The following is a 20,434-nucleotide window of genomic DNA, read 5'->3' on the forward strand; positions in this document are numbered from 1 at the left end:
ATCTTTTCAATCATATGTTTTCAAAATTGATTTCTTTCTATTTTCAAAGATACTTGCTATCAATTAATGATTTGATTCAACATTTCAAGTATGTTGCCTTTTCTGTTGAGAAAGGTTTAATGTTTGAATCATATCTTTTCTTGTTAGTCAAGTTTTTAATTTTCAAAATCAAATCTTCTTTAAAATCAAATCCTTTTAAAATGTTTTTCAAAGCATATCTCCTCAATCACATCTTTTTTTAAAACTAATTATATCTTCTTAACCACATCTTTTTCAAAATAGCTTTCAATCAAATCTTTTTTATTTCTAATTTCAAAATCTTTTTCAAAAATCACTTGATTTCTTTCCCACTTTCATTTTCGAAAATTCTTAGTGTTTTTCAAAATGTTTTCAAAATTTCTTACTTAATTTTCGAAAATCACTTCCCTTCTTCTCACAATCCTTCTATTTATGGACTGACACTATCCCTTAATGCAAAATTCGAACTCCATCTTCTTTGATAAAGTTCGAATTTTCTACTTCTGCCTTTCATTTTTCTTTTCCTCTGACACCTCAAGGAATCTCTATACTGTGACATAGAGGATTCCACATTTTCTTGTTCCCTTCTCTTTCTTATGAGCAGGAGCAAAGACAAAAGCATTCTTGTTGAGGCTGATCCTGAACCTGAAAGGACCTTGAAGAGAAAGCTAAGAGAAGCCAAAGCACAACTCTCTGTAGAGGACCTAAACGAATTCTTCAAAGAAGAAGAACACATGGCAGCCGAAAACAACAACAATGCCAACAATGCAAGGAAGGTGCTGGGTGACTTTACTGCACCTACTCCCGACTTCTATGGGAGAAGCATCTCTATCCCTGCCATTGGAGCAAACAACTTTGAGCTTAAGCCTCAATTAGTTTCTCTAATGCAACAGAATTGCAAGTTCCATGGACTTCCATTGGAAGATCCTCATCAGTTTTTAACTGAGTTCTTGCAAATCTGTGACACAGTCAAGACTAATGGGGTTGACCCTGAGGTCTACAGACTGATGCTATTCCCTTTTGCTGTAAGAGACAGAGCTAGGACATGGTTGGACTCACAACCTAAAGAAAGCCTGGACTCTTGGGAAAAGCTAGTCAATGCCTTCTTGGCAAAGTTCTTTCCACCTCAAAAATTGAGTAAGCTTAGAGTGGAAGTCCAAACCTTCAGACAGAAGGAAGGAGAATCCCTCTATGAAGCTTGGAAAAGATACAAACAATTAATCAGAAAGTGTCCTTCTGATATGCTTTCTGAATGGGGCATCATAGGTATTTTCTATGATGGTCTCTCTGAACTATCCAAAATGTCTTTGGATAGCTCTGCTGGAGGATCTCTTCATCTGAAGAAGACGCCTACAGAAGCTCAAGAGCTGATTGAAATGGTTGCAAATAACCAATTCATGTACACTTCTGAAAGAAATCCTGTGAACAATGGGACTAGTCAAAAGAAAGGAGTTCTTGAGATTGATACTCTGAATGTCATATTGGCTCAGAACAAAATATTGACCCAACAAGTCAATATGATTTCTCAAAGTCTGTCTGGAATGCAAAATGCACCAAGCAGTACTAAGGAAGCTTCATCTGAGGAAGAAGCCTATGATCCTGAGAACCCTTCAATGGAAGAGGTGAATTACATGGGAGAATCCTATGAAAACACCTATAATCCTTCATGGAGAAATCATCCAAATTTTTCATGGAAGGATCAACAGAGACCTCAACAAGGTTTCAACAATAACAACGGTGGAAGAAACAGGTTTAGCAATAACAAGCCTTTTCCATCATCTTCTCAGCAACAGACAGAGAGTTCTAAGCAGAATAACTCTGACTTAGCAACCATGGTCTCTGATCTGATCAAAACCACTCAAAGTTTTATAACTGAAACAAGGTCCTCCATTAGAAATTTGGAGGGACAAGTGGGGCAGCTGAGCAAGAAAATTACTGAACTCCCTCCTAGTACTCTCCCAAGCAATACAGAAGAAAATCCAAAAGGAGAGTGCAAAGCCATCAACATGGCCGAATGTGGAAAGGAAGGAGAGGCAGTGAACGCTGATGCAAGTGCATATTTACTATATTAGCTAGTTAGTTTAGTTGGTTTTAGCTTAATTTCACTCATTTTCTCTAAATAAACAAGCTCTTTTATGAGTTTTGTCTTCATGCATGAGAATACCAAGGAACATGTGGATTCTAGCCAAATTCATGCAAATGATTTAAGGAATACATACATGAATGAGTATGAATGAATCTCATGAAATTTATTGCATGAATTGGTAAGACTTTGAAGCTATTTCCTTTGTTGATGATAGGTGATGAAACAAGAAAGCATGGAAGCAAGAATGATGCAAGCTGGGCAAGAAGAAGAGAAGTTGGCGTTGCCAACTTGGAGAAAGGCTGCGTTGTTGGAGGCAACGCCAGGCAGCCTTGGAAGAGAAGTTGGCGTTGCCAACTTGGAGAAAGGCTGCGTTGTTGGAGGCAACGCCAGGCAGCCTTGGAAGAGAAGTTGGCGTTGCCAACTTGGAGAAAGGCTACGCTGTTGGAGGCAACGCCAGGCAGCCCTGGAGAAGCAAATGTTGGCGTTGCTAACTTGAAGAAAAAGGTGCGTGTTTGAAGGCAACGCCCAGGCAAGCAAAGAGCTGAGCCAAGGAGAGCTCGAGGGCGTTGCCAATGTGGGAATGAAGAGGCGTTGTTCAAGGCAACGCTAAGCTAGAAGAATTTGCCCAGCCAAGAAGCTGGCGTTGCCAACGCCAAGAACTATAGGCGTTATTCAAGGCAACGCCAAGCAACAAGAATGAAGCCTTGAAGAGGAGCTCGAGGGCGTTGCCAACGCCAAGAACCATTGGCGTGCTCCTTGGCAACGCCAGAAATGGTTGCTTGGCTAGGCACCAAGCCTTGCCAACCACGTTGCCAACGCCAGGACGTGCTGCCAGCCAAGTTGCCAACGCCAGGACGTGCTGCCAGCCATGTTGCCAACGCCAGGACGTGCTGCCAGCCAAGTTGCCAACGCCAGGACGTGCTGCCAGCCAAGTTGCCAACGCCAGGATGTGCTGCCAGCCAAGTTGCCAACGCCAGGACGTGCTGCCAGCCAAGTCTTGGTGCCAATCAAGTTGCCAACGCCAAGTCTTGGTGCCAACCACGTTGCCAACGCCAGAAAGAGCTGCCAACTACGTTGCCAACGCCGGGAAGAGCTGCTAACCACGTTGCCAACGCCAGCTTCTATAGGCGTGTTCAATGGTAACGTGGGAAGCAATGTTTGGAGCTAGGAAAGAGCATCGAGCACGTTGCCAACTTGGGAGGATAGGTGCGTTTTTGGCAACAACTTGGCAGCTTGACCTTACCTTCTTTGAGCAAGCATAACTTGAGCTAGGAAAGTCCAATTGAGGTGATTCCAGTGGCATTGAAAAATAGACATCAAGAGCTTTCCAATGATGTATAATAGTTCATATTGAAGCAGAAGGTTGACACTCAAATTCTGGGCTACATTTAGCATGAAAGTAGAGCCAAGAAGAGGAAAAGCAAGTTGTTAGCAACAACTTGGGCTAGCAACGCCCAAGTCTGAAAGTTCACTCCCAGGAAATTGTGATGCACGTTGCCAACGTGCATTAAGGCCAGCGTTATTGACAAAAACGCCAGGCCATTGGGCCAGAAGCATGATGAATGAACTCTTCCTTTCTAAGTCTAGCAACACTTCTTCTAATTGAGCCAAGAATTCAACAAAGAGGGAGCCCATTGCTAACCCAATTCAAGATCTTTGAAAGAGTTTTGGGACTAGTATAAATAGAGATTGAGTTTGTACTTTTGGGGGACTTTTGACACTTAGAATTTTAGACTCTTAGCACTTTTATTTTGGAGAACTCTCTAGCACTTCCGGGAGGATACCCGGAGAGCTATTTCGGTTCTTCTGGGAACTTCTCTTCTTCACTTTTAAGCTTTAAGCATTTCCTTATTCTTCTTCATCTTTCTTTACACTTAGTTTAATTTTGGTTTATGGCAATTGTTGTTGAAATTGGAGCTATGACTCACTAAACCCCACTTTCATTAGGGGGAAGAGCTCTGCTTGTTTGAATGCATTGATGAACTCATCTTTTCCTCCTCAATTCTAGTGGTTAATCTAAAGAGGAAACTCTTGTTCTTCAAAGATTCAACCACCATCGAGAGAGGGGTTAATCTATGAGAATTGTGTGGTGAATTTGAGGAATGAGCCACATAATTCAGTTTAGAGTTCATCCTTTCATGATTCCCTTAATCAATACACCTTGGTTGGTATGTGAGATGTAACTTTCCTTGGTTGAGATTATGGGAGTTGTGTGGCTGGATTAGAATTGAGCCTCAACTCTTCTCATGAACAATTAGATCACGAGAGTGGCAATTGGTTATGTTGAGAGAAATTGAATCACCAAGAGATTGGGATTCAATTACCCACTTGCCATGGATCTATACCCATGATTGAGAAGGATTTGACTAACATCAATTCATGAAAACTTGCATCTCTGATCCCTAATGATTCTCTCTATCATTAATTTTCATTTCTTTTGCTCTTAGTGCTTGAATACCCATTGCCCAATTCCCTTCTACACTCTTGCAATTTATTATTCTTGTCATTTACATTCTGTTTCTTTATTTCTTGCTATTTACTCTTTTGCTCTTTAGAATTCAGCACTTTATTTTCTTGCAATTTACTTGTGATGTCATTTAAGTTTCTTGCAATTTAAGTTTCCGTTATTTACTTTCACTTTATTTCTCTCTTCTAGTTCTTTACATTCTTTGCCATTTAAATTCTTGCAATTATATTCAAAAATCAAAATGCTCATGAAATCAAAACTATGTTTGCTTGACTAAATCTACCATTTAACTAAAGTTGCTTAATCTACCAATCTCCGTGGGATCGACCTCACTCTTTGTGAGTTTTATTACTTGATATGACCCGGTATACTTGCCGGTTGTACGTGAAATCAAATTTTTGCGTATCAAGTTTTTGGCGCCGTTGCCGGGGATTGGAAAGATTGACAATGATTAAGTGAAAGGTGGTTTAGATTAAGCATTTTTTTAGTGTTTTTGTTAAGCCCACTAACTGTTTGATACTTTGTTTCACTAACCCCAATTTCACTCTAGTTCTAGAATGTCTCACTTGTGATTTTGGTTTTGTTTGTGTATGTCAGGAGCTAGTAGACGTAATATTGAGGACGAGAGAACCCTCCGAAGGATAAGGAGAGCAGAAAGAGGAAAGCTAATAGTTGGTGAAGAGGAGTCAGAGGGAGAAGATCAAGTCATGGAGGATGAGATGCAAAATCCTCCTGGAGGGGTCAACAACAATGATGGACCACCTAGAAGGGTGTTATCTTCATATACTATCCCTGATCCAAGACATTGTGGGAGCAGTATTGCTACACCAAATGTTCATGCCCATAACTTTGAGTTGAAACCTCAGCTCATCACTTTGGTACAGAACAATTGCTCTTATGGAGGGGGACCTCTTGAAGACCCAAATCAACATCTATCTGTTTTTCTGAGGATATGCAATACAGTGAAGACAAATGGAGTACATCCAGATGTCTACAAACTGCTACTATTTCCATTCTCTTTAAGGGACAAAGCCACTCAATGGCTAGAGTCATTCCCCAAGGAAAGCCTCAACAATTGGAATGATGTGATGGGCAGATTTCTAGCAAAGTTCTACCCACCTCAAAGAATCATCAAGTTGAAGACAGAGGTTCAAACTTTCAGGCAAATGGAAGGGGAGTCATTGTATGAAGCATGGGAAAGATATAAGGCACTAATGAGAAGATGTCCCCCTGACATGTTTAGTGACTGGGTCAAACTCCAAAACTTCTATGAAGGCTTAAGCTTAGAAGCAAGGAAGGGACTAGACTACTCATCAGGAGGATCACTCAACATGATGAAAACTACAGAGGAGGCTCAAGACCTCATTGAGATTGTGGCAAACAATCAATATTACTACTCATCAGAGAGGCAACACAATCCGACCCCAAAGAAAGGTGTAATGGAGCTTGAAGGTGTTGATGCTATCTTGGCACAAAATAAGTTAATGCACCAACAAATCCAACAACAAATGGAGATGATAACAAAGAGAATGGATGGTTTGCAACTTGCAGCAGTGAACACAACAAATCAACCATTACTTGAATGGAACCAATGTGAAGGGACCACTGTTGAACAACCACAAGAACAAGTTCAATACATGCAGAATACTTCAAATTCTCAGGATGAATTTCATGGTGATACATACAACCCATCTTGGAAAAATCACCCCAATCTAAAGTGGGGTGAAAACCATTGGCAAAAGAATAGCAACCACAATCAAACCCGGAACACAAATAACCAAAATCACCATGCCAACAACACTAACCAATATAGAAAAACACAAAACACATATCAACCGCCCCATCATAATTCACAAACTCACCAAAATAACTTCTCTGCACCATCATCCAACTCACAAAATTTCCACACTAATCCACCCAACAACTTCCAACAACAATCAACCCCCATCATACCCCCAATTGACCATCATGAAACTAGAATCTCAAGTCTTGAAGCAACCTTGCAAGCACTTGCTCAAACCACTCAATCCTTAGCTAAGGGACACAAGGAACATGAGGTCATCATGAAGAATATTGAGAGACAAGTGGGACAATTAGCCAAACAAGCCGAGCGACCAACCAATGTTCTCCCAAGTGACACAATACCCAACCCAAGAGAAGAATGTAAGGCTCTGCAGTTAAGGAGTGGCAAGGTAGTTGGTGAAAGTTCGAATAAAGAAGCAATAAAACCCAAAGAGCAAGACACAGTGGAAGTACATGTGGAAAGGCAAGATGAAGAAAAGGGTTCAACATCTAACAAAAGCAAAGAAGCTGTCAAACCACAAGGCAACCCACCCGGACAAAGAAGCAACCGTGATAGCAATGGGAATGTGAATCCACAACAAGAAAACAAAAATGGAGTAAAAGCTTATGTACCCAAGCTTCCGTACCCAACTAGGATACACAAAGGAGCAAAGGACCAACAATTCCCAAGGTTCTTAGAAATCTTCAAGAAACTTGAAATCAACATCCCATTGGCAGAAGCTCTAGAACAGATGCCATTATATGCAAAGTTTCTTAAGGAATTGATCACCAAGAAGAGAAGTTGGCAAGAAAAAGAAACGGTGATTATCAATCAAGAGTGTAGTGCCATCATTCAAAAAGGGCTACCTCCAAAACTCAAAGACCCTGGCAGCTTCCTCATACCCTGCACGATTGGGAGCATGGCCGTTGACAAATCACTTTGTGACCTGGGAGCAAGCATTAACCTAATGCCCCTCACCATGATGAAGAAAATGATGATTGAAGAGCTTAAACCCACAAGGATGTCACTCCAACTTGCTGACAGATCCATAAAAATACCAAATGGAGTAGTTGAGAACCTCTTGGTGAAGGTGGGAAACTTCATATTCCCAGCTGATTTTGTGGTCCTAGACATGGATGAAGAGGGAAACAATTCAGTCATTCTTGGTAGACCCTTTCTGGCTACAGCTAGAACAATCATTGATGTGGAAAAGGGAGAGATGATTTTCAGAGTGCATGATGAGCAAATGACCATAAATGTCTTCAAAGCAATGCAACACCCTGTTGAGAAAGAAAATTGCATGAGGATTGATGTAGTAGACTCCTTGGTTGAAGAAGTGCTTGACACAAACCATCAAATGAAACAAGAGGAAGTCCATAACATCAAGGGACAAGAAGGAAACAAACTGGAAGCATCAAAGGAACCAAGTGAAGCTACGAAAGAAGAGGCACCACAACAAGAGTTGAAACCATTACCCCCTCATCTTAAATATGCATTCCTTGGTGAGAAGGACAGCTTCCCAGTGATCATCAATTCCACATTGAATGCAGAGGAAGAAGAAAAGCTCCTTGTGGTTTTGAAAGCTCACAAAGAGGCGTTGGGATGGACCATTGATGACTTGAAAGGCATAAGCCCTGCTGTATGCATGCACAAGATACTTTTAGAGGAGAATTCCAAACCAGTGGTACAACCCCAAAGAAGATTGAATCCCACAATGAAGGAGGTTGTTCAAAAGGAAGTCCTGAAGTTGTGTAAAGCTGGGATTATCTACCCTATATCTGACAGCCCATGGGTCAGTCCAGTGCAAGTAGTGCCTAAGAAAGGGGGGATGACTGTCATTGTTAATGAGAAGAATGAGCTTATTCCAACACGAACAGTGACAGGGTGGAGGATGTGCATAGACTATAGGAGGCTGAATGATGCCACACGAAAAGATCACTTTCCTCTACCTTTCATTGACCAGATGCTTGAAAGGTTGGCTGGACATGCCTATTACTGTTTTCTTGATGGATATTCTGGGTATAATCAGATAGTGGTTGACCCCATGGATCAAGAGAAGACTTCCTTTACTTGTCCCTTTGGAGTCTTTGCATACAGGAGAATGCCATTTGGACTGTGTAATGCCCCAGCTACCTTTCAAAGGTGCATGCTATCAATCTTCTCAGACATGGTAGAAAAATTTATTGAAGTCTTTATGGATGATTTCTCTGTTTTTGGTGATTCTTTCAATACTTGCTTGCATCATCTTACCCTAGTCTTGAAAAGGTGCCAAGAAACCAATTTAGTTTTGAATTGGGAGAAGTGCCATTTCATGGTACCCAAAGGCATTGTTCTTGGTCACAAAATTTCAAGAAAGGGTATAGAAGTTGACAAGGAAAAAGTAGAAATTATAGAAAAACTTCCTTTGCCAACTAGTGTGAAAGCCGTTAGAAGTTTCTTGGGGCATGCTGGATTCTATAGGAGATTCATCAAAGATTTTTCCAAAATAGCAAAGCCACTAAGCAATTTGCTGGTGGTAGACAATCCTTTTATCTTTGATGATGAATGCAAATATGCTTTTGAAACTCTAAAGGCTAAGCTCACCACAGCACCAATCATCACACCCCCAAGTTGGGGATTACCTTTTGAACTCATGTGTGATGCAAGTAACCTTGCAATCGGTGCTGTGTTGGGGCAGAGGAAGGAAAAGAAGCTTCATGTTATCTACTATGCAAGTAAGGTATTGAATGAAGCTCAAAGAAACTACACCACAACAGAGAAAGAGTTACTAGCTGTGGTATATGCTTTTGATAAGCTTAGACAATATTTGATTGGATCTAAAGTCTTAGTGTATACTGACCATGCTGCTATTAAGTATCTTATGTCAAAACAGGATGCCAAACCAAGGCTAATCAGATAGGTGCTACTCCTACAAGAGTTTGACATTGAGATAAAAGATAGAAAGGGCAATGAAAATCATGTTGCTGACCACTTATCAAGGCTACCACAAGATACGTGCCAAGACAACCTTCCATCAATAAATGAAGAATTTCCAGATGAGCACCTCTTGCAAATTCAACATGTCCCTTGGTTTGCAGACATGGCCAACTACAAGGCGGGAAGAATCATTCCACAAGAGTACACAAAACAACAAGTTAAGAAGCTGTTGCATGAGGCTAGGTTCTTCTTCTGGGATGAACCATTCTTGTTCAAAAGATGCCCAGATGGAATGATAAGAAGATGTGTGTCAGAGGATGAGATGAAGAACATACTATGGCATTGTCACAACTCTAGTTATGGTGGTCATTTTGGAGCTGAAAGAACGGCTGCAAAAGTCCTTCAAAGTGGTTTCTACTGGCCCTCAATCTTCAAGGATGCTAGAGAGTTTGTAAGCCATTGCAATGAATGTCAAAGAACAGGGGGTTTGTCAAAGAAAAATGAGATGCCTCAGAAGTTCATTTTAGAAGTGGAACTCTTTGATCTATGGGGAATAGATTTCATGGGACCTTTTCCTCCATCTTACACATTCAAATACATCTTGGTAGCAGTAGAGTATGTCTCCAAATGGGTAGAAGCAATAGCCACCACCACATGTGATACCAACGTGGTCTTGCAATTCCTCAAGAAGAACATCTTCACTAGATTTGGAGTGCCCAAAGGACTTATAAGTGATGGGGGAAGCCACTTTTGCAACAAGCAACTAAATTCTTTACTCCACAAATATGGTGTTACTCACAAAGTGGCCACACCATATCACCCACAAACCAATGGGCAAGCTGAACTTGCCAACAGAGAGCTAAAAAGGATTTTGGAGAAAACTGTGGGAACAACAAGAAAGGATTGGGTTAGGAAGCTGGATGATGCACTTTGGGCATATAGGACAGCCTTCAAGACACCCATAGGAAAATCTCCATTTCAGCTGGTGTATGGAAAGGCATGCCACCTCCCTGTGGAGCTTGAACATAAGGCCTTTTGGGCCACCAAACTTCTGAATTTAGATGCTCAAGCAGCAGGAGAGAAGAGGTTGCTACAACTCAATGAACTTGAGGAGTTCAGATTGGAGGCATATGAAAATGCCAAAATATACAAAGAGAGAGCAAAGAGATGGCATGATAAGAGGATCTCTCAAAGAACATTCGAACCAGGCCAAAGGGTGTTGTTATTCAATTCAAGATTGAAGATCTTTCCTGGGAAGCTGAGGTCTAGATGGACTGGTCCATACACCATCACCAAAGTATCACCTCATGGCTATGTCGAATTACTTGATGAAGCCTCAAAACAAACCTTCACAGCTAATGGACATAGGGTGAAGCACTATTTTGGTGGCCCCTGGAGCAAGGAAGAGAGTGTGCAACTCTTAACATGAGCAAAGAAGCTGCAGTGTCAAGCTAAGGACAATAAACAAGCGCTTCATGGGAGGCAACCCATGCACAGGGAGTCTTTTATTCTCATACTTTAGTGATCAATAATGATTAAGTAGACTAGTACTTGGTGTATGCAAGGCACTAAGTTTGGTGTGGCCAATCTTGAAGTAATGGCAAAAGAGTGTTCTACAACACTTAACTACAAACTAAGTTTGGTGTCCATACATACACGAAAATGCTAGACTATGAAAGTATAGTCATCTATTTTAGTTAAAAAAAAAAACGTGAAATAGCATATAATGTAGGTAAAATACTAAGTTTGAGGTGTCTATCTTTGGGATTAATTCCATAGAAAACTTAGTCACAAACTAAGTTTGGTGTCTTTACTTACATTAATAATGCTAGGAAAAAATAGATTAGGGAATCAATTCATAAATTTTAATTTTAGTTTAGTCAATTTTGCATAGGAATATCATCATAAGTTGTTAGCTAGTAATGTCACTTTAAGAATCTCAAGCTTTTGGAATTTTGTTGCAGGAAAGAAAGAAAGAAGTGATGGGGAATCTTGGAGGGAGAGGTCACGGATACACAAGGAAGAGAAAGTCACATGAGTCTTGAACTTTGTGCATGGGGAAAAACAACTCAACATGCATTGGGCACAAGGAAGCATGCTTTCCATGCTATGACCGAACCATTAGAGCCATGCATAGCACCACGGAAATCACTAGAATCATGCATCCCTACCAAAGTTCACTTTAAATACTTCAACCATATTCATCAAACTTCACTTTTCCTCACTCATTCTTCTACCCCCCATAACCTCATTTCATCACCCGAAGTCACACTACACCCCCAACTCATTCCATGTTTCCTATATTCTTGCCTTAGGCCTAATCTTTACCCAACAAAACTCATGAAGCATTACATCCCCTCACATAACCGAAACACTCCACCTCCCTTCACCATCATTTTCTAGCTTGCCTAAGTCACGTTGTTGTCATATATCTCTCCCATTCACAACCATTTTCCTTGTGCTTGAGGACAAGCATTCATCTAAGTTTGGTGTGGAAGATTCAACCCTTGCAAGTGAATTTCAATGGCCTCATCATCAAGGGATAGGAGAGGAGATGAAGGACAAGACACCTTTGATCAAAGAAGATTCAAATCCAAACACAACGAGCGTATCTTCAGCTGGATGTCAAGCAAAGATGTTGTTCCAGAGTTACCATTCAAGCTAAGAAAAGATGAATACCCTGAAATACAAAAAATAATCAGAAAAAGGGGATGGGAGCTTCTCTGTGACCAACCTCAAGAAGTGAGCATGCTTCTCATCCATGAGTTCTACACTAATGTGATAAGAGAATATGATGATGAAGAACCATACATGAGTTATGTAAGAGGTGTGACTGTTGATTTTAGCCCGGACACCATCAACAGGGTGCTAAAGGTCAAGGCAAAACAGTTCAAACGAGCTAGCTATGAAGAAAGGGTTGAAAATGACCCAAGATACATGGATGTGGTAAGTGACTTATGCAGAGTAGGCACGGATTGGGTGTTGGATTCACATGGACAACCACTCAAACTTCAGAGAGGTGATCTCATACCTCAAGCAAAAGGATGGCATGACATAGTGAGGAGATCATTGATGTCCACTTCAAATAATTCTGAGGTAACGGTGAATAGAGCAATAATGATCCATTGTATAATGAAAGGAGGGGAAATCAATGTTGGAGACATTATAGCCAAGAACATCATTGACATAGCTCAAAAAGTCAAACAGGACAGCTGGCTAGGATATCCTAGTACTATTCTGCGCCTATGTGAAGAAGCTGGAGTGCCTCTGGAAGAATTTGGAGAAACTGATGTGGTCTCTGTTGGAAAACCTCTTACTCGAAAAAGGTTGGAATTCATCACCACAACCCAATTGGAAAGGCAACCTTTAGCAAGAAGGAAGAAAAGGAAAGAAGCAAGACAAGAGGAGGAGCCTCAAGAAATGGAAGAACCTCATACCTTGAACATGAATCAACTCCAAGCCGCTTTGGAAGGAATCTCTGGGCAATATTCACAAATTCAAAGAAGCCAAGAGGAACAAGCTCAATGATGAGCGGATAATTTGTATACTTTTTGGCATTGTTTTTAGTATGTTTTTTGGTATGATCTAGTTAGTTTTTAGTATATTTTTATTAGTTTTTAGTTAAAATTCACTTTTCTGGACTTTACTATGAGTTTGTGTGTTTTTCTGTGATTTCAGGTATTTTCTGGCTGAAATTGAGGGACCTGAGCAAAAATCTGATTCAGAGACCAAAAAGGACTGCAGATGCTGTTGGATTCTGACCTCCCTGCACTCGAAGTGGATTTTCTGGAGCTACAGAAGCCCAATTGGCGCGCTCTCAACGGCGTTGGAAAGTAGACATCCTGGGCTTTCCAGCAATATATGATAGTCCATACTTTGCCCAAGATTTGATGGCCCAAACCGGCGTTCAAAGTCACCTCAAGAAATCCCAGCGTTAAACGCTGGAACTGGCACCCAAATGGGAGTTAAACGCCCAAACTGGCACTAAAGCTGGCATTTAACTCCAAGAAGAGTCTCTGCACGAAAAATGCTTCAATGCTCAGCCCAAGCACACACCAAGTGGGCCCGGAAGAGGATTTTTATGTCATTTACTCATTTCTGTATACCTTAGGCTACTAGTTTTCTATAAGTAGGACCTTTTACTATTGTATTTTCATCTTTGGATCTTTGGAACCTTTTTCTTTAGATCTTTTGATCACTTTGGGAGGCTGGCCATTCGGCCATGCCTAGACCTTGTTCTTATGTATTTTCAACGGTGGAGCTTCTACACACCATAGATTAAGGTGTGGAGCTCTGCTGTACCTCGAGTATTAATGCAATTACTATTGTTCTTCCATTCAATTCCGCTTGTTCTTTGTCCAAGATATCACTTGTTCTTCAACTTGATGAATGTGATGATCCGTGACACTCATCATCATTCTCACCCATGAACAAGGTGACTGACAACCACTCTTGTTCTACAAGCGATCAAGGCCTTAGTGAATATCTCTTGGATTCCTGATTGCACGATGCATGGTTGATCGCCTGACAACCGAGTGCTCGTCTGACAAACGAGCCAACCATTCCGTGAGATCAGAGTCTTCGTGGTATAGGCGAGAACTGATGGCGGCATTCAAGAGAATCCGGAAGGTCTAACCTTGTCTGTGGTGTTCTGAGTAGGATTCAATGACTGAATGACTGTGACGTGCTTCAAACTCCTGAGGGCGGGGCGTTAGTGACAGACGCAAAAGAATCACTGGATTCTATTCCGGCCTGATTGAGAACCGACAGATGAATTCCGCTATGCTGTGACAGAGCATATGCAATCGCTTTCACTGAGAGGATGGGAGGTAGCCACTGACAACGGTGAAACCCTTGCTTAAGCTTGCCATGGAAAGGAGTAAGAAGGATTGGATGAAGACAGTAGGAAAGCAGAGAGACGGAAGGGAAGGCATCTTCATGCGCTCATCTGAAGTTCCTACCAATGAATTACATAAGTATCTCTATCTTTACCTTTGTGTTATTTTCGTTCATCACCATATACATTTGAGTTTGCCTGACTAAGATTTACAGGATGACCATAGCTTGCTTCAATACTAACAATCTCCGTGGGATCGACCCTTACTCACGTAAGGTTTATTACTTGGACGACCCAGTGCACTTGCTGGTTAGTTGTGCGAAGTTGTGTAATGCCATGGTACTGAGCTACCAAGTTTTTGGGGTTCATGACCGGGGATTATGAGAGTTGTGAAAAAGTATTATTCACAATTTCGCGCACCAAGTTTTTGGCGCCGTTGCCGGGGATTGTTCAAGTTTTGAGCAAGCTTTTGGTAACATCAGTGCCAAGATCTGGTAGCAACATCAAGTTTTTGGTGTTATTGCCCGGGATTGTTCAGGCTGGACAACTGACGGTTCATCTTGTTGCTTAGATTAGGTATTTATTTTTTTTTCGAAATTCTTGAAGATGAATTCTAGAGTTTCATGATGATTTGTTGAAATCTGGCTGGCTGAGAAGCCATGTCTAATCTCATTGGACCGAGGTTTCAACTTATCATCACAAGAGCTTGTTGATTTCTTATCAATCTTGCTTTTGGAGCAGTGATCTGCTAAGGCTTGGCTGGCCTCTGGCCATGTCTAGTGTTTTGGACCGAAGCTTTCTCTGAAAGCTTGGCTGGCTGTGAAGCCATGTCTAATTCCTGGACCGGAGTCTTAGACTAACATTGCACTGATTCCTGGAATTCTCATTAAGAATTTTGATATCTTTTTCCATTTAATTTTCGAAAAACACAAAAAAATTTTCAAAATCATAAAATCCAAAAATATTTCTTGTTTAAGTCTAGTGTCTCATCATAAGTTTGGTGTCAATTGCATGCATTCATGTGTCTAAGTGATCTTCAAGATGTTCTTGATGATTTACTTGCTCTGATCTTTGAATTCAATTTGACTTGATAGTTTTGTGTGTCTCATATGCATTTTCATCCTGTTAGTGTCAGTAGTATACAAACTGCTAAGTTTGGTGTCTTGCATGCATTGTTATTTGATTCTTGTTGCATTTTGATTTTTCCTTATTATTAAAAATCCAAAAATATTTTTAATTTGTGTCTTTTCAAGTCAATAATACAGAGAATTGAAGATTCAGAACATACAGCAGAGGAATTGCACAGAAAAAGCTGGGCGTTCAAAACGCCCAGTGAAGAAGGACAGACTGGCGTTTAAACGCCAGCCAAGGTACCTGGTTGGGCGTTTAACGCCCAAAAAGGTAGCATTTTGGGCGTTAAACGCCAGAATGGATACCATTCTGGGCGTTTAACGCCAGGATGGCTAGAAGGGAAGATTTTGTTTTCAAATCAATTTTTTTTTAGTTTTCAAAATCTTTTCAAAATCAAATCTTTTTCAAATCAATTTTTCAATCAAATCTTTTTCAAAATTAACTTCTTTCCTTTTTCAAGGATACTTACTATCAATTAATGATTTGATTCAACATTTCAAGTATGTTGCCTTTTCTGTTGAGAAAGGTTTAATGTTTGAATCATATCTTTTCTTGTTAGTCAAGTTTTTAATTTTCAAATCAAATCCTTTTTTTTAAAATGTTTTTCAAATCATACCTTCTCAATCACATCTTTTTAAAATCAATCATATCTTCTTAACCACATCTTTTTCAAAATAGTTTTCAATCAAATCTTTTTGACTTCTAATTTCAAAATCTTTTTCAAAAAATCACTTGATTTCTTTTCTATTTTCATTTTCGAAAATTAACTAATGTTTTTCAAAAATATTTTCAAAATTTTTCACTTAATTTTCGAAAATGACTTCCCTCCTTCTCACATCCTTCTATTTATGGACTAACACTATCCTTTAATGCAAAATTCGAACTCCATTCTCTCTGATAAGTTCGAATTTTCCACTTCTGTCTTCTACTCTTCTTTTCCTCTGATACTTAAAGGAATCTCTATACTGTGACATAGAGGATTCCACATTTTCTTGTTCCCTTCTCTTTCTTATGAGCAGGAGAAAAGACAAAGGCATTCTTGTTGAGGCTGATCCTGAACCTGAAAGGACCTTGAAGAGAAAGCTAAGAGAAGCAAAGGCACAACTCTCTTTAGAGCACCTGACCGAATTCTTCAAGGAAGAAGAACAAATGGCAGCCGAAAACAACAACAATGCCAACAATGCAAGGAAGGTGCTGGGTGACTTTACTGCACCTACTCCCGACGTCTATGGGAGAAGCATCTCTATCCCTGCCATTGGAGCAAACAACTTTGAGCTTAAGCCTCAATTAGTTTCTCTAATGCAACAGAATTGCAAGTTCCATGGACTTCCATTGGAAGATCCTCATCAGTTCTTAGCTGAGTTCTTGCAAATCTGTGACACAGTCAAGACTAATGGGGTTGACCCTGAGGTCTATAGACTGATGCTATTTCCTTTTGCTGTAAGAGACAGAGCTAGAACATGGTTGGATTCCCAACCTAAAGAAAGCCTGGACTCTTGGGAAAAGCTAGTCAATGCCTTCTTGGCAAAGTTCTTTCCACCTCAAAAATTGAGTAAGCTTAGAGTGGAAGTCCAAACCTTCAGACAGAAGGAAGGAGAATCCCTCTATGAAGCTTGGGAAAGATACAAACAATTGATCAGAAAGTGTCCCACTGATATGCTTTCTGAATGGAGCATCATAGGTATTTTCTATGATGGTCTCTCTGAACTGTCCAAGATGTCTTTGGATAGCTCTTCTGGAGGCTCTCTTCATCTGAAGAAGACGCCTACTGAAGCTCAAGAACTGATTGAAATGGTTGCAAATAACCAATTCATGTACACTTCTGAAAGAAATCCTGTGAACAATGGGACTAGTCAGAAGAAAGGAGTTCTTGAGATTGATACTTTGAATGCCATATTGGCTCAGAATAAGATATTGACTCAACAAGTCAATATGATTTCTCAAAGTCTGTCTGGAATGCAAAATGCACCAAGCAGTACTAAGGAAGCTTCATCTGAGGAAGAAGCTTATGATCCTGAGAACCCTTCAATGGAAGAGGTGAATTACCTAGGAGAACCCTATGGAAACACCTATAATCCTTCATGGAGGAATCATCCAATCTTTCATGGAAGGATCAACAGAGACCTCAACAAGGTTTTAATAACAATAATGGTGGAAGAAACAGGTTTAGCAATAGCAAGCCTTTTCCATCATCTTCTCAGCAACAGACAGAGAGTTCTAAGCAGAATACCTCTGACTTAGCAACAATGGTCTCTGATCTAATCAAAACCACTCAAAGTTTCATGACTGAAACAAGGTCCTCCATCAGAAATTTGGAAGGACAAGTGGGTCAGCTGAGCAAGAAAATTACTGAACTCCCTCCTAGTACTCTTCCAAGCAATACAGAAGAAAATCCAAAAGGAGAGTGCAAGGCCATCAACATGGCCGAATTCTGGGAGGAAGAAGAGGCAGTGAACGCCACTGAGGAAGACCTCACTGGGCGTCCACTGGCCTCCAATTAGTTCCCCAATGAGGAACCATGGGAATCTGAGGCTCAAAATGAGACCATAGAGATTCCATTGGACTTACTTCTGCCATTCATGAGCTCTGATGAGTATTCTTCCTCTGAAGAGGATGAGTATGTCACTGAAGAGCAAGTTGCTAAATACCTTGGAGCAATCATGAAGCTAAATGACAAGTTATTTGGAAATGAGACTTGGGAGGATGAATCCCCTTTGCTCACCAAAGAACTGGATGACTTGTCTAGGCAGAAACTGCCTCAAAAGAGACAAGATCCTGGGAAGTTTTCTATACCTTGTACCATAGGCACCATGACCTTCAAGAAGGCCTTGTGTGACTTAGGGTCAAGTGTAAACCTCATGCCCCTCTCTGTAATGGAGAAATTAGGGATCTTAGAGGTGCAAGCTGCAAAAATCTCACTAGAGATGGCAGACAACTCAAGAAAACAAGCCTATGGACTTGTAGAGGATGTTCTAGTTAAAGTTGAAGACCATTACATCCCTACTGATTTCATAGTCCTAGAGACTGGGAAGAGCATGGATGAGTCCATCACCTTGGCAGACCCTTCCTAGCCACAGCAAAGGCTGTGATTGATGTTGATAGAGGAGAGTTGATCATTCAAGTGAATGAAGAATCCTTGGTGTTTAAGGCCCAAGGATATCCCTCTGTCATCATGGAGAGGAAGCATGAAGAGCTTCTCTCAAAACAGAGCCAAACTGAGCCCCCACAGTCAAACTCTAAGTTTGGTGTTGGGAGGCCACAACCAAACTCTAAGTTTGGTGTTGAACCCCCACATTCAAACTCTAAGTTTGGTGTTGGGAGGTTCCAACACGGCTCTGAGCATTTCTGAGGCTCCATAAGAGTCCTCTGTCAAGCTAATGACATTAAAGAAAGCGCTTGTTGGGAGGCAACCCAATGTTTTATAATTAACTATTTTCTTTTGTTATTTTATCTTTTTTGTAGGTTGATGATCATAAGAAGTCACAAAAACAATGAAAAAAAAAGCAAAAACAAAATGAAAAACAGGAAGAAAAACAGCACACCCTGGAGGAAGATGCTGCTGGCGTTTAAATGCCAGTAAGCCTAGCAGTTGGGCGTTTAACGCCCAGTCTGGCACCATTCTGGGCGTTTAACGCCAGAAAGGGGCACCAGACTGGCGTTAAACGCCAGAAAAGGGCAAGAACCTGGCGCTAAACGCCAGGAATGGGCACCAGCCCGGCGTTTAACGCCAGAAATGGCTCAAAACGTGAATTTTGATGCCATTTGGTGCAGGGATGACTTTTCCTTGACACCACAGGATCTGTGGACCCCACAGGACCCCACCACCACTCTCTCTCTTCTTCCCCCATTCACCAATCACCTCAACACCTCTTCCCCAAAAACCCTTCACCTATTAAATCCCATCTTTCTCTTCACCACTCACATCCATCCTTCATAAATCCCCACCAACCTCACCCTTCAAATTCAAACCACTTTCCCTCCCAAACCCACCCATAATGGCCGAACCATTACCCCCCTCTCTCCTATTTATACCCTTCTTCAACCCTTCATTTTCACACAACCTAAACACCACTTCTCCCCCTCTTTGGCCGAACACACCACCATCTCCCTCTTCCTCATTTCTTCTTCTTCTACTCTCTTCTTTCTTCTTTTGCTCGAGGACGAGCAAACATTTTAAGTTTGGTGTGGTAAAAGCGTTGCTTTTTCGTTTTTCCATAACCATTATGGCATCCAAGGCCGGAGAAACCTCTAGAAAGAGGAAAGGAAAGGCAAAAGCTTCCACCTTCGAGTCATGGGAGATGGATAGGTTCATCTCAAGGGTGCATCAAGACCACTTCTATGAAGTTGTGGCCTTGAAGAAGGTGATCCCCGAGGTCCCCTTTTCACTCAAAAAGGGTGAATATCCGGAGATCCGACATGAGATCCGAAGAAGAGGTTGGGAAGTTCTTACCAACCCCATTCAACAAGTCGGAATCTTGATGGTTCAAGAGTTCTATGCCAATGCATGGATCACCAAGAACCATGACCAAAGTGTGAACCCGAATCCAAAGAATTATCTTACTATGGTTCGGGGGAAATACTTGGATTTTAGTCCAGAGAGTGTGAGGGTGGCGTTCAACTTGCCTATGATGCAAGGAGATAAACATCCTTACACAAGAAGGGTCAACTTTGATTAAAGGTTGGACCAAGTCCTCACAGTCATATGTGAAGAGGGCGCACAATGGAAGCAAGATTCAAGGGGAAAGCCGGTCCAATTGAGAAGGCATGACCTCAAGCCCGTGGCTAGAGGATGGTTAGAGTTCATACAACGCTCAATCATTCCCACTAGCAACCGGTCCGAAGTTACCATAGACCGGGCTATCATGATCCATAGCATCATGACTGGAGAAGAAATAGAGGTTCATGAGGTTATAGCCCAAGAACTCTATAAGGTGGCGGACAAGTCCTCTACCTTGGCAAGGTTAGCCTTTCCTCATCTCATTTGTCACCTCTGTTATTCAGTTGGAGTTGACATAGAGGGAGACACCCCCATTGAGGAGGACAAGCCCATCACTAAGAAGAGGATGGAGCACACAAGAGATCCCACTCATCATGAAATCCCTGAGATTCCTCAAGGGATGCACTTTCCTCCACAAGACTATTGGGAGCAACTAAACACCTCCCTAGGAGAATTGAGTTCCAACATGGGACAACTAA

The 20,434-nt window shown here is 41.2% G+C and overlaps 2 non-coding genes across 2 annotated transcripts; both read right to left on the bottom strand.

Annotated features, from left to right (window-relative positions):
- Positions 1-1,157: 1,157 nt before the first annotated feature.
- On the bottom strand, positions 1,158-1,265 carry LOC112764444 (small nucleolar RNA R71). The gene has a single exon (XR_003183181.1). It is a non-coding gene; the product is annotated as a small nucleolar RNA R71 (small nucleolar RNA).
- Positions 1,266-16,792: 15,527 nt separating this feature from the next.
- Positions 16,793-16,900, bottom strand: LOC112764829 (small nucleolar RNA R71). Its single transcript, XR_003183363.1, has one exon. It is a non-coding gene; the product is annotated as a small nucleolar RNA R71 (small nucleolar RNA).
- Positions 16,901-20,434: the final 3,534 nt, after the last annotated feature.

This window comes from Arachis hypogaea, chromosome 2 (assembly GCF_003086295.3).
Source record: "Arachis hypogaea cultivar Tifrunner chromosome 2, arahy.Tifrunner.gnm2.J5K5, whole genome shotgun sequence".
In the NCBI taxonomy this organism is placed as follows: Eukaryota; Viridiplantae; Streptophyta; class Magnoliopsida; order Fabales; family Fabaceae; genus Arachis; species Arachis hypogaea.